General features: G+C 42.0%; 1 non-coding gene across 1 annotated transcript; it reads left to right on the forward strand.

The window, feature by feature from the left end:
- Positions 1 to 8,514: 8,514 nt before the first annotated feature.
- On the forward strand, positions 8,515 to 8,588 carry trnai-aau (transfer RNA isoleucine (anticodon AAU)). Its single transcript has one exon. It is a non-coding gene; the product is annotated as a tRNA-Ile (tRNA).
- Positions 8,589 to 13,347: the final 4,759 nt, after the last annotated feature.

Raw genomic sequence — 13,347 nt, forward strand, 5'->3', positions numbered from 1 at the left:
ACGCCATCCAAGCATAAAATACCACCATGGCACTCTGTCTGTCATGACTGAACCCCAAATGGCTCAATGTGGATTTGGGAATCACAGCCAGCTTGGCGTCACATCACATCACCCTGTGGTTGATTATTTTCCAATAATGGAACATCCTGAAGTGTTTTATTCCTCTTATATCACTGCAATTTGCCAAGGATTATATAATATAATATATAATATTGTTATATTTTATATAATAATTATATATTATAATTATAATATATAATTATAATATATAATTATATAATTATTTATTATAATTATATATTATAATATATAATTATATAATTTTATAATCAATATAAAATTAGATCATACTGACTGTACAGCTGCTGCCAGCACCTTTGATCTAAAGGTGGGGCTATTAAATATTATATCTCTTACATCTAAAGCGCTAATGGTTAATGAACTCATTACTGATCAGGAGTTTAATGTACTGTGTTTAACAGAAACACGGATTGTGGCACGGTGGTGTAGTGGTTAGCGCTGTCGCCTCACAGCAAGAAGGTCCTGGGTTTGAGCCCCGGGGCCGGCGAGGGCCTTTCTGTGTGGAGTTTGCATGTTGTCCGTGTGGGTTTCCCCCAAAGACATGCAGGTTAGGTTAACTGGTGACTCTAAATTGACTGTAGGTGTGAATGATTGTCTATGTGTCAGCCCTGTGATGACCTGGTGACTTGTCCAGGGTGTACCCCGCCTTTCGCCCGTAGTCAGCTGGGATAGGCTCCAGCTTGCCTGCGACCCTGTAGAAGGATAAAGCGGCTAGAGATAATGAGATGAGATGAGATTAAACGTAGATAATATAGTCATACTTCCACAGTCTGAAGTTATCTCAGATCATTGTCTCATCTCATTCAAGATATGTCTGAGTAATAATATATGCACCTCACCACGCTACTGTATTAAACGTACTTTCATGTCAACTACTGCACAGAGCTTTATAAATGATCTCCCAGAGCTGTCAACTTTGATTGGGTCACTATCAGCCCCTGCAGAACTTGATCAGGCAACTGAATGCTTAGAGTCAACATTCCGCCATACTTTAGATAATGTAGCTCCTCTAAAAAGGAGAATGGTCAGAGACAAAAAAATTAGCACCCTGGTATAATGATGACACTCGCACATTAAAACAGACCACTCGAAAATTGGAACGTAAATGGCGCCAAACAAAATTGGTAGTGTTCAAATTAGCTTGGAAGGAAGTTTGTGCTAAGTTTGTTAGCTTCCTGAAGTATAGAAAAGCTCTTAGTGCTGCGAGATCAACATATTTCTCCTCCCTAAAAGAAGATAACAAAAATAATCCTAGATTCCTATTTAATACTGTAGCAAAATTAACCAGGAATAAGTCCACTATCAACACATGCACACCTGCAGTATGTAGTAGCAACGACTTCATGAATTTTTTTAATGACAAAATTGAGAATATCCGACAAAAAATTCAAACTACTAATTTAAGGTTAGACAATGAAAGTGACCTTGTAGTTAACAATATAACTGTATCAGATCATCAGTTAGAATGTTTTACTCCCCTAAAAGAAACTGAATTACTTTCATTAATCTCTACATCAAAAGCCTCAACTTGCGTACTAGATCCCTTACCGACACATCTATTCAAACAGATAATGCCTGGAGTAATTGAACCGCTTCTAAAAATAATAAATTCTTCTCTTATGATTGGCTATGTACCCAAATCCTTTAAACTAGCAGTTATCAAACCCCTGATTAAAAAACCTGACCTTGATCCCTGTCAGCTGTCCAATTATCGGCCAATATCAAACCTCCCCTTTATCTCCAAGATCCTTGAAAAAGCTGTGGCACAGCAGTTATGCTCATATTTACATAGGAATAACATCCATGAAATGTATCAGTCAGGATTTAGACCTCATCATAGCACAGAGACAGCACTGGTTAAAGTAGTAAACGACCTACTGTAGGCGTCTGATCAGGGCTGTGTCTCGCTACTTGTGTTGCTTGACCTTAGTGCAGCATTTGATACCATTGATCATTCCATTCTTCTGGATAGACTAGAAAATGTTGTGGGAGTTAAGGGAATGGCCCTCTCCTGGCTCAGGTCTTATCTAACTGATCGTTATCAGTATGTTGATATAAATGGTGATATTTCTAGACGTACCGAGGTAAAGTTTGGTGTTCCACAAGGTTCTGTCTTGGGTCCACTGCTTTTTTCTCTATATATGTTACCTCTGGGCAATATTATTCATAAACATTGTATTAGTTTCCACTGTTATGCTGATGACACACAGTTGTATGTCTCTGCAAAACCTGATGAGAGACACCAGCTTAATAGAATTGAGGAATGTGTTAAGGACATTAGACACTGGATGCTTATTAATTTCCTTCTGCTTAACTCTGACAAGACTGAAGTACTTGTGCTAGGACCACATACAGCTAGAAGTAAGTTTTCTGATTACACAGTGACTCTGGATGGCCTTTCTGTTTCTTCACGTGCAGCAGTAAAAGACCTCAGAGTGATTATTGACCCCAGTCTTTCATTCGAAACTCACATTGATAACATCACCTGGATGGCTTTCTTTCATCTCAGAAATATTGCAAAGATAAGAAATTTAATGTCATTGCATGATGCAGAAAAACTAGTCCATGCTTTCGTTACCTCCAGGTTGGATTATTGTAATGCCTTACTGTCTGGATGTTCCAATAAGTGCATAAACAAGCTCCAGTTAGTTCAAAATGCAGCAGCAAGAGTCCTTACTAGAACTAGAAAATATGACCACATCACGCCTGTCTTATCCACACTGCATTGGCTCCCAATCAAATTTCGTATTGATTATAAAATACTACTATTGACCTTTAAAGCACTAAATGGTCTCGCACCACAGTACCTGAGTGAACTTCTGCTCCTTTATGACCCGCCACGCCTACTTAGATCAAAAGGTGCAGGCTATCTGCTGGTACCTCGTATAGTGAAGGCTACATCAGGGGGCAGAGCCTTTTCTTACAAAGCCCCACAGTTATGGAACAGCCTTCCAAGTAATGTTCGGGAATCAGAAACAGTCTCAGCATTTAAGTCTAGGCTGAAAACATACCTGTTTAGTCAAGCCTTTTGTTAATGGTGTTTATGAGGTAAAGGAGTAGATCTGGAGGGTCCTCAGACATAGAGTGTTTTGGTAAACTGGGATGTATGGATGCTGTCAGTCCCCACTCGCTTGCTCACTCGAGTTTGTTGACGGTGTAGTGGCTGGCTGCTTTATGTCCCGGGGCTCCCTCATGCCTGTGTTACCTTCTGGCTCTCTCCTTTTAGTTATGCTGTCATAGTTAGTTGCTGGAGTCCCTGCTTGTACTCGGTGCAATATGTATACTGCTCCTACTTATTCAGGTGACATTGGGCATACCTAACAACCTGTGTTTTCTTTCCCTCCCCCCCACCCCAAATCTGTCCCTCTGAGTTACATGGAGTCAACAGGAAATCTTTTGGTGGAGACCTCGACTGGCTATCGTAGCCTGCAGGGAATCGGCCATCAGACATTCTGTCGCATGTCCCAGACCCGGTGAAATGTAACTGAATTGTCTTGGCCAGCCCTAAGGGTCCCATCTGCATCTCATCATTGCTGAGGAGTGTGCTCCCATCACCCAATCAAGCATCCAGCCAGAGCAGGTCATGATATTTTTTACCATATTAACATGCCATTGTTGTGTGTTATGCCTGATGTAAAGACTCTCGTCTCTGCGAGCCTACCACACAGATTTAATACTTGTCATTTTTAGGGCATACCTAACAACCTGTGTTTTCTTTCTCTCTCTCTCTCTCCCCCCCCCCCATCTGTCCCTCTGAGTTACATGTTGATCCTGGGATTGAGATGCTGGCCTCTTCTGCCCCTCGGACCTGCTTGATCCATCCTGGTACCCTGTGTCTGGTCGGAGTTTTATCGCACCGCTCCTGTGAAGGACGGCCCCATGAGGACAGTTGAGGGGTATACCTGTTAAAACTGTTAATATTATAGTCAGGCTGTCTGTTGTTGGCCAAATGAGGATGGGTTCCCTTTTGAGTCTGGTTCCTCTCGAGGTTTCTTCCTCATGTCGTCTGAGGGAGTTTTTCCTTGCCACCGTCGCCACAGGCTTGCTCATTAGGGATAGATTAGGGATAAAATTAGCTCATGTTTTAAGTCGTTCAAATTCTGTAAAGCTGCTTTGCGACAATGTTTATTGTTAAAAGCGCTATACAAATAAACTTGATTTGATTTGATATATGCAAAAAAAAACTTTAAATAATTGGCTGCAAAGGGATTTAACACTGTTTGGTAGAACAATATTAACCAAGGTTGAATCATTATCTAGATTAATCTATCCAGCGTACTCCTTAGCTATCCCACCAAGAATTGTAAAAGAAATGAATAGAACTCGGGAGGCATGGTGGTGTAGTGGGTAGCGCTGTCGCCTCACAGCAAGAAGGTCCGGGTTCGAGCCCCGTGGCCGGTGAGGGCCTTTCTGTGTGGAGTTTGCATGTTGTGTCCGTGTGGGTTTCCTCCGGGTGCTCTGGTTTCCCCCACAGTCCAAAGACATGCAGGTTAGGTTAACTGGTGACTCTAAATTGACCGTGAGTGTGAATGGTTGTCTGTGTCTATGTGTCAGCCCTGTGATGACCTGGTGGCTTGTCCAGGGTGTACCCCGCCTTTCTCCCATAGTCAGCTGGGATAGGCTCCAGCTTGCCTGTGACCCTGTAGAAGGATAAAGTGGCTAGAGATAATGAGATGAATAGAACTCATTTTAATTTCATATGGAAAAATAAACATCACTACATCAGAAATGGAGATTTGATAAAGGACTATGAGGATGGTGGCATAAAAGCAATTGACTTTGAAATTATGAATGGAATGTTAAAGATCAAATTGATCTGTTCCTTCTTAAGAAATGAGATATGGTTCTCGCTGCCTTCTCTTGTTTTCAACAAAGTTGGAGGTATTGAGTTTCAATTAGTATGTGATTTTGAAATATCCAAACTGCCCAAAAAACTCTCTCAATTTCACCAACAGGCTCTGTTATATTGGAAAATGATGTTCAAACATAATTTTAGCCCCCATAATGTGCCATTGTGGAATAATAGGGTGATATTGAGTCAGAGGAGGTCTATGTTAATGGAAGACTGGATGGCAAAACAAATTTGGTCTGTTATGCATATTTTGGATGGAAATGGAAACATTCTTGAGCTAAATGATTTTAATGCTAAATATAGTATGAGTTGCTCCAGTGAGACCTATAGGAAAGTCACACAAAATATCCCAAGAGCCTTTATCCAATTGTTTAAGAATAATATTTTGAACATACCAACTCCAAATTTACACAAAGTAAAGATAGATGGTCTGGATTTAGTAAACGAAAAATGTAACAAATTTTTAAGGCAGTACTTAGTAAACACTTTATCTCCAAGTATAACAAAAAGCTCACTCATTCTGAAAGATTATAACAATTCTGATTTATTATCTATTCGAACAAGACAGGGTTTCCCATACATAGACCATTGTGTGGCGCAGCGCCACACAATGGATTCCTATCGCCACACAATCAGACTCGCGATTTTGAAAATAAAAAAATTCCGTTGCGTATCGTTCCGTTCATTCATAGTGCTCTTTCTTCTCGTTCACGCGCGTGCGCGCACACACCCGCACACACAGAGACAGAAAGACAGAGAGGCATGTACACAGGCCTGCTGTTGCGCATATACCTGGACTGCAAGTAGTCCTGTTAGGCTAATTAAAAATAACGCAGCCTTCCCGATTCGCCTTCCGACCCCTTATTTTAAAAGGTAGCCTACGTCGTGCTCGTGATGAGCTTTATCATAGCCTTCTTGGCTTACAGGAAACGGACATCCCTGAGTCAGGCTATAAACCAATTTCGATGCATACAGTAGCAGCTTGACGCGAGGAACCGGCCTTATTGCATTATCCCGTTTATCCCGCTTCAGCATTCATGCAAGTTATTAATAATGGCTTGACATTCACAATAAATAAGGATTTCCCACTAGCCCAAATAAAATGTTATACTCGCGGGGATGCCTAGTTGATGCTATCTGAAGCATAAAATCTGAATATTTTAAGAAACATCTTTATTAGCTTTACTGGCAAAGTAGAATTGCGAGCGGGATTTCTCAGCTATGAATAGGGCAAGCACATAGAAATTCAGTATTCCTTTGTATATTTTTTTGATGTAATAGAAATTTTTAGTGCTTTGATGATGAAGAAAATGTACTTTTTTATCCATAGATTAAAACAGACCTCAGGAATAGGCTCCAAGGGGAACACCTGGCAGCCTGCTTACAAATCTCCATAAATGGTCCCGAACCCAATGACTTCCCTTACGATAGGGCACTTGAGTTTTTTTTCAGGAAGCCACGCAGAATTAAATGTTTTGATAGGGCATGCAGGCTTTGCACCAATTAGGGTAATGCGTTTTGATTATTGTTAGTTGCCTTGGTGTTACAGGGATGCAAACACAACCATGGTCAACAGAGTGAGGTAGCGTGGCGACGCAGACCCCCCCACACACACACACACAATATCAGTCAGACAACAGTTTCAACAAAACAGAACATTTATTAATTACTATTATTTATTAATTCAGTTCCCAATCCATCTTCAGTTCCCCACCCCAAAGTGAGTCCATCTTTACTCCTTTTTCTTCCTTTTCTTTGCCACTTCCTGAAGTTCGTGTAGTGCCTTGGATGTATGCACCATGAAGGCATAACACACACATGGGTTACACATTACCATTTGATCACTCGATGTTCTAAAATAGCAGCTAGTCGGGTGCTAACGGTTAGCATTTTAACTAAGCCAGACAGCCACAAGCTTTAATAAGACCAATTCTTGCACGTATAGAACGGTATAACGGCACTTAAATATTATCTAAGAACAAAAAACAATAGTCATTAACCCGTGTAGACACTACGTTGAGAACATATACAGTCATCATGCAACTCCTCAAATAACATTACGTTTTTCAGGCATTTTTTACCCCAAGGATAGGTCATGGCTAATATGGTTAGATGAAGGAGGCTAGGTTACGAGAGACAAAGTTAAAAAAAATATATATATATACGGTATCTTGAAGAGAACTTGTCCCATGTTGATGGAAACAAAGGGTTTGGGATATGCAAGCTTGCTCAAAAGCAGCCTTCAGGTGAAATACATTATTTAAAGAGGTGCAAAGAGCAGCTTCAGAGGTTCCACTGAGAGTTGAACTCAGACCACTGGATTCAGAGTTCTAACCATTACACCATGGAACAGCTGCAAGATTGTTTTTACCATCAAATTACTGCCATATAACTGACCTCGCTCTGGCAAAAAATTTAGCACCCACTTGGCCAAAGGTGTACACAAACCACCAATCCCGATACCCGGGAATGAATCAGGGACCTTCAGTCTTACGCTCTCCCTACCGAGCTATTTCAGCATGCCCTACAGGGTTTAACTCATGGCTTCTTCCATGCAGTCGGATACAGCCTCTGGCCCTTGTGAAATGTATGCAGCAAGCAGAAATTTGTTTTTGAGATCACATTCCATTATATTACATTATAGGCATTAAGCAGATGCACAACATCAACTCATCAGACTTGGAGGTAGACCACCAGATTCAAGCTGCCACCAAAGCCTTCGGTGCTTTACAAAAGCAACTATGGTCTCGCCATGACATCAAGAGAACCAGCAAGTTGAAAGTATACAACGCCGCAGTCTTATCACCTCTGCTTTACGCCAACGAATGTATGAGGCTCTACGGTAAACACTTCAAGTATCTGACCAGGCTACAACTGCGACACCTGCATCAAATCCTCAAAATAAGATGGCAGGACAAGGTCCCCGATGTAGAAGTCCTCAGGCGAGCCAAAACAGTAAGCGTGGAAACACTTATCACAGCCTCCCAACTTCGTTGGGCTGGACACATCTGGCGCACGCTTGACACGCGACTACCCGAAGCCGTTTTCTACGGAGAACTGAGCCTAGGAAAGAGGCTGACAGAAACAAGGAGGACAGAAACTGAGGTACAAAGACGTTTGGAAGAGGAACATGAAGAATGCCCTCATTATCGATCAGTCTTTTAAAACTACCTAATTTCCTGACATGGGATCCTTGGCCTGCTTCTCCTTCTTTTGACGCATGTTTCAGGAAGCAGATGTTGCTTTATTGTTCAGTGTGAGCAATTGGGTCGAGGTTGGTGAGAAGTGGTTCTTCAGAGCACATGGTGGCTTTTGGACCACCATGTTGAAGAAGGGAAGTAGGTGTGCATCCTTCTTTCACATTGTTAAAGCTATCCATGCTGACTTTGCTCAGTAGATAAAATACGTTTTTCAGACTGGATGTCGGGATTTTCATCCCCCTGTGTAAATACTGTATGTGAGTGGGTCGAACTGTGGGCTTCAAAACAATAATCAAGAGAAAAGACATCTGTTCAAGGCAAAGTCACTGCCTCGTCACTATTTAGTGAAGCACCTCAGCAGCCATGACATTTTTTTTAGTTGGCCAGTTAGCTCAGTTGGTTAGAGTGTGGTGCTAATAACACCAAGGTCACAGGTTCAATCCCTGTACTAGCCAGTTCTCTCCTTTACAGCTCCTGTTGTTGTCAGGACAGGGGAAGCCTTTTTCTGTTGAGGGAAATGTTCTGCAAAACAAGAGCTTCTCTGGTTGTTTTGCAAAATGTCAATCGATTCCTTGTATCTGGATGTGCCATTGAAATACAGTAACTCAACTGATTGCAGGACGCAGGAAATTCAAATACACGCATGAGATTGCCTCAAAGAGAAGCACTAATGAATCTCGTAAAAATCAGTGCTCCTTTTTCAATTCATCTAATTGTGCTTCATTTTGAAAGTAACTTTAATTTCATAAACTCTAAAAGGTATCTTTAGTTGCTTGAATCACTCAAAACCACTCCAAAACATAGCAATTACCGAAGGATCCAGGAAGGTAGTAGCCATTGTTAGGGTATGATAGACAGATAGATGGTCTTTTTCTTTGTATTTTCTCTTCTCTTATTCACCACTAAATAATACAGTCATTAGCTAACTGCTTTTCCAGAAAGTCCATAGTGAGAATTCACCAGTTGACCACTATTTCATTCTGAGGGGACTGACTCAGGTGTTTTTCATTTAAAGTGCACAGAATCTGATCAGAACTTGAGCTCGTTCACAGCCCAACCCACACAATCCAATCTGGCAACAGAGGGTACAATGGATGGTCCATCACACCATGTGAGCAGATCAAGTGAGTTAAACATTGATGGGCAGTTATCACTCTGATTTGGTTCTAGGGGCACAGCCAATTATGCTTTCCATCCATCCATCCATCCATTATCTGTAACCACTTATCTTGTACAGGGTCGCAAGCAAGGTGGGGCCTATTCCAGCTGACTATGGGCGAGAGGCAGGGCACACCCTGGACAAGTCACCAGATCATCACAGGGCTAACACATAAAGACAAACAACCATTCACACCTACAGTCAATTTAGACCCACCAATTAACCTAACCTGCATGTCTTCAGGGGAAAACAGAGCACCCAGAGGAAACCCACACAGGCACAGGAAGAACATGCATACTCCACACAGAAAGGCCCCCATCAGCCACTGGGCTCAAACCCAGAACATGCTGGCTGTGAGGCGACAGCGTTAACCACTACACGACTGTGCCATCGCCAACTGTTCTAATGCTCCCCGAGCCACCATGTTGCACCCAAATCCAGACCTATAGTGCCCAATATCATTGAAGCTGTGATGGTACTGGAATAAACCTCAGATCCAAAATTGCAGAAGTGGACCATACCTGGTATATATATATATATATATATATATATATATATATATATATGAACAATTATTTTAACACTTACGCTTTGATTGTAGACGAGTAAATGACTTCCACTTCAACGCTGATCGTTTACTCCCAGTCACCGAGGCTCCAAAGAAATACACACTACTAGATGAAATTCAGCAAGTTGATAAATGAACACACCTATCTGAGGAAAAGCCCGGGAGTCACGTTCCTTAGCAACCAGATTGCCCAGCCGTCGGTTCCATCCACTGACAGTGTAGCAGCTAGCAGTTTGTAACGGAACGCTGTTGAATATTATAATAGCAGCCAACAGCTACACTGTCAATCTTACTATCTCTGCTGTCAATGGTTCCATATATCCACCAGGGGGAACCAAACGTTGTATGGTCTGCACAGTACTCGGGTCTATCATTACTACCAGAGTGGATTACCGGAGAGCAACCCCCCATAAAAAAAAACACTCTTCGGATCTGCACGAATTACACAAGTAGCCCAAAATGCCGGGGAAAAAGCGGAATGCGCCGAAAAGCGCGCCGTTTGCACGGTTTCTTACATCTAATTATGATATTTTATTTTATTATTATTTTGTTGTTACATTATACTATTTATTTCATTTTAGTATTGGTTGAGGTAAGTGTTGAGTTCAATATTTTAAAATACAAACCTCCAGCTTCATTTTTGTAATTTATTCCTTGAATGTCAACTAAAGAATGATTGAAAGATTGCCACCAAAAAGGCAAAAAAACTAAGGTAAAAACTAAACTTTAACTTCAATTTTGGTGAGTAATTTCCATAAATTTAAAAGACAGGTTTTCCACCAACATCAAGCCCAGCAAACTAATGGCCTGCCCTGTAATGTAAAGTTGGGTCGAGGAATGAAACCAGGCAGGGTTCTGGTAAAAATTGTTTTAGCTGTCTTCTCTTAAAGAACTTAAAAGAATTTAGATTGAACTGAATAATCTCAAATCAGGCATGAAAATGGGTCAGGGGTTGAAAAGGTGAGAAGGGTGCGCACGCGCGGGGGTGGGGTATTGTCGGGCGACGGGCGTTGGTGGTGCGGAGGAAATACTTCTGGTACACTGATGTATCGCAGTTTGGACGTGAGCAATCAAAGCATGGCTGCCCTTGTTTGCATAATTTATGTCCTTGTGGCAGAGGACACACCTGGCCAATCCCTCTCTGTCAATTTTCTTAAAGAAATCCCCAACATGAAAGGACACCTCTTGTCCCTTCACAGATACCTTGCCCTCCAGCTTAAGCCAGGCCCACTTCCAGCTGCATTTAATGCCTGCATCCAGCTTAACAGCTGCAGCGTCCTCTTCCCCTAACACACTCATTCTAAGGATAATGTTTGTATTAGTGCAAGTGGTACATCAGTATCAACTGTAAACCACTCTCTACTGTTAGTCCGTGACCTAGAGGGGTTGGTCGTTACCGAAAAAGTGGCAAAGGCTACCATACCTTTTCTGAAAGCTTGGAGTCTCAGCTTTTCAATGATGTATGACGGCCATCTGACAGGAGTAGCTGTTTTGAGTTATCACACATAATGTAAACTAAGGTTGAGAAAATATTGTGTATAAATCAAGCAGAACACTGATATTGCCGAAATCTATATTGGACATATTGGAATATTTTATTTTGTTATGTTTGGCATCATTTTAAAGGGGAGACTCTGAGCTTTCATTTAAATCCTTTTATGAGCATTTTAGATGAGTACAGCCAACCCTGGAGCTCTTCAAACTTTTAATCACACACATTTTCCTTCCATTTCTGCCTAAGTCATCCTTTGTCTTTTAATTCTGTGGCACCAGGGAGCACCAGAAAAACAAAATCCAAACACTGAAATACTGGCATGACCCTGAGGATTCAGAAAATGTACCATTTACCCATATTATCTGATTTGGAGGGGGGATTTTCAGTTTGATAACAGACATGGCATTTTTTCAAAGACAAAACAGTAGTCTCATCTCATTATCTGTAGCCGCTTTATCCTGTTCTACAGGGTCGCAGGCAAGCTAGAGCCTATCCCAGCTGACTACGGGCGAAAGGCAGGGTACACCCTGGACAAGTCGCCAGGTCATCACAGGGCTGACACATAGACACAGACAACCATTCACACTCACACCTACAGTCAATTTAGAGTCACCAGTTAACCTAACCTGCATGTCTTTGGACTGTGGGGGAAACCGGAGCACCCGGAGGAAACCCACGCGGACACGGGGAGAACATGCAAACTCCGCACAGAAAGGCCCTCGCCGGCCACGGGGCTCGAACCCAGACCTTCTTGCTGTGAGGCGACAGCGCTAACCACTACACCACCGTGCCGCCCCAAAACAGTAGTATACGATTCTAATTTGTTGACATGTCGAGTTGAAAGTCTGAGGTAAAACATTTTTAGAAAAAGTTGTTATTCAGCATTTTGAGACATTTCAAAGGGTCCTTAATACATGTCCACCACATATAATTTATATCAGGTCCCAACTTTCATGGAATTTACATTACAAAATGAATACAGTGTTCTGCTTGATTTATACGCAATATTTTCTCAACCTTAGTTTACATTATGTGTGATAACTCAAAACAGCTACTCTTGTCAGATGGCCATCATACATCACTGAAAAGCTGAGAATCCAAGCTTTCAGAAAAGGTATGGTAGCCTTTGCCACTTTTTCGGTAACGGTTTCCATATTTTGAGGCCCTGGCTCACGGTCTATTGCCGCTTTTCCACTACAAACGCGGCTGAGCCGTGCCGTGCCGAGTCGAGCTGAGTCGAGCTGAGCGGGGCTATTGAAGTTGCATTTCGACTACAACCGCGCTGAACCGTGCTGGCTGGGAGTGGGTGGACACATTGGGTGGAGTTAGCGAAAGTGGGTGGACGTCACGTGATGTCGTTAAGCAGCGCAAACAGTGACATCAGTGACAGTGGCGGAACAAGTCAGAGCCGGGCCGGGGGCGGGGCAAATGACCGGGCATTTTATTAAAGCTTATCATAACATCATTTTAGGTTACAAAATGTCCGCAACTGCGGTGTTTACCAATTTCAACACTACCGGGTGCAACTATGTTATTTAGTACATCAAGTCCTTCAAACGAACATGTAACTCAGAAACAAAAAACATTAGGATACTGTACATGGCTCATAATAAAACATCAATAGCCTATACTGCGCACATTATTTGAAGGGCATACGAATGAGCGCTCAGAGGTTGCAACGGTGACAGGAAGAGTCAGAAATAAAAGGAGGGCGGTGCAAACCTCACTGAATGCACTGTGTTTACCAATTTCAACACTACGGGGTGCAACTATGTTATTTTGTACATTAAGTCCTTCAAACGAACATGTAACTCAAACAAAAAAAACATTCAGCGACATACTGTACATGGCTCATAATAAAACATCAATAGCCTACTGCGCGCATTATTTGAAGGGCATACGACGAGCCTTGCGCTCCGCGAACTCGTCCACGATGCTCTGTATGTCACTGATTCAGTGATCTTTTAAGCGGTAGTCTCACGACCCGAATAG

The sequence above is a fragment of the Neoarius graeffei genome, chromosome 3, assembly GCF_027579695.1.
Source record: "Neoarius graeffei isolate fNeoGra1 chromosome 3, fNeoGra1.pri, whole genome shotgun sequence".
Taxonomy (NCBI): domain Eukaryota; kingdom Metazoa; phylum Chordata; class Actinopteri; order Siluriformes; family Ariidae; genus Neoarius; species Neoarius graeffei.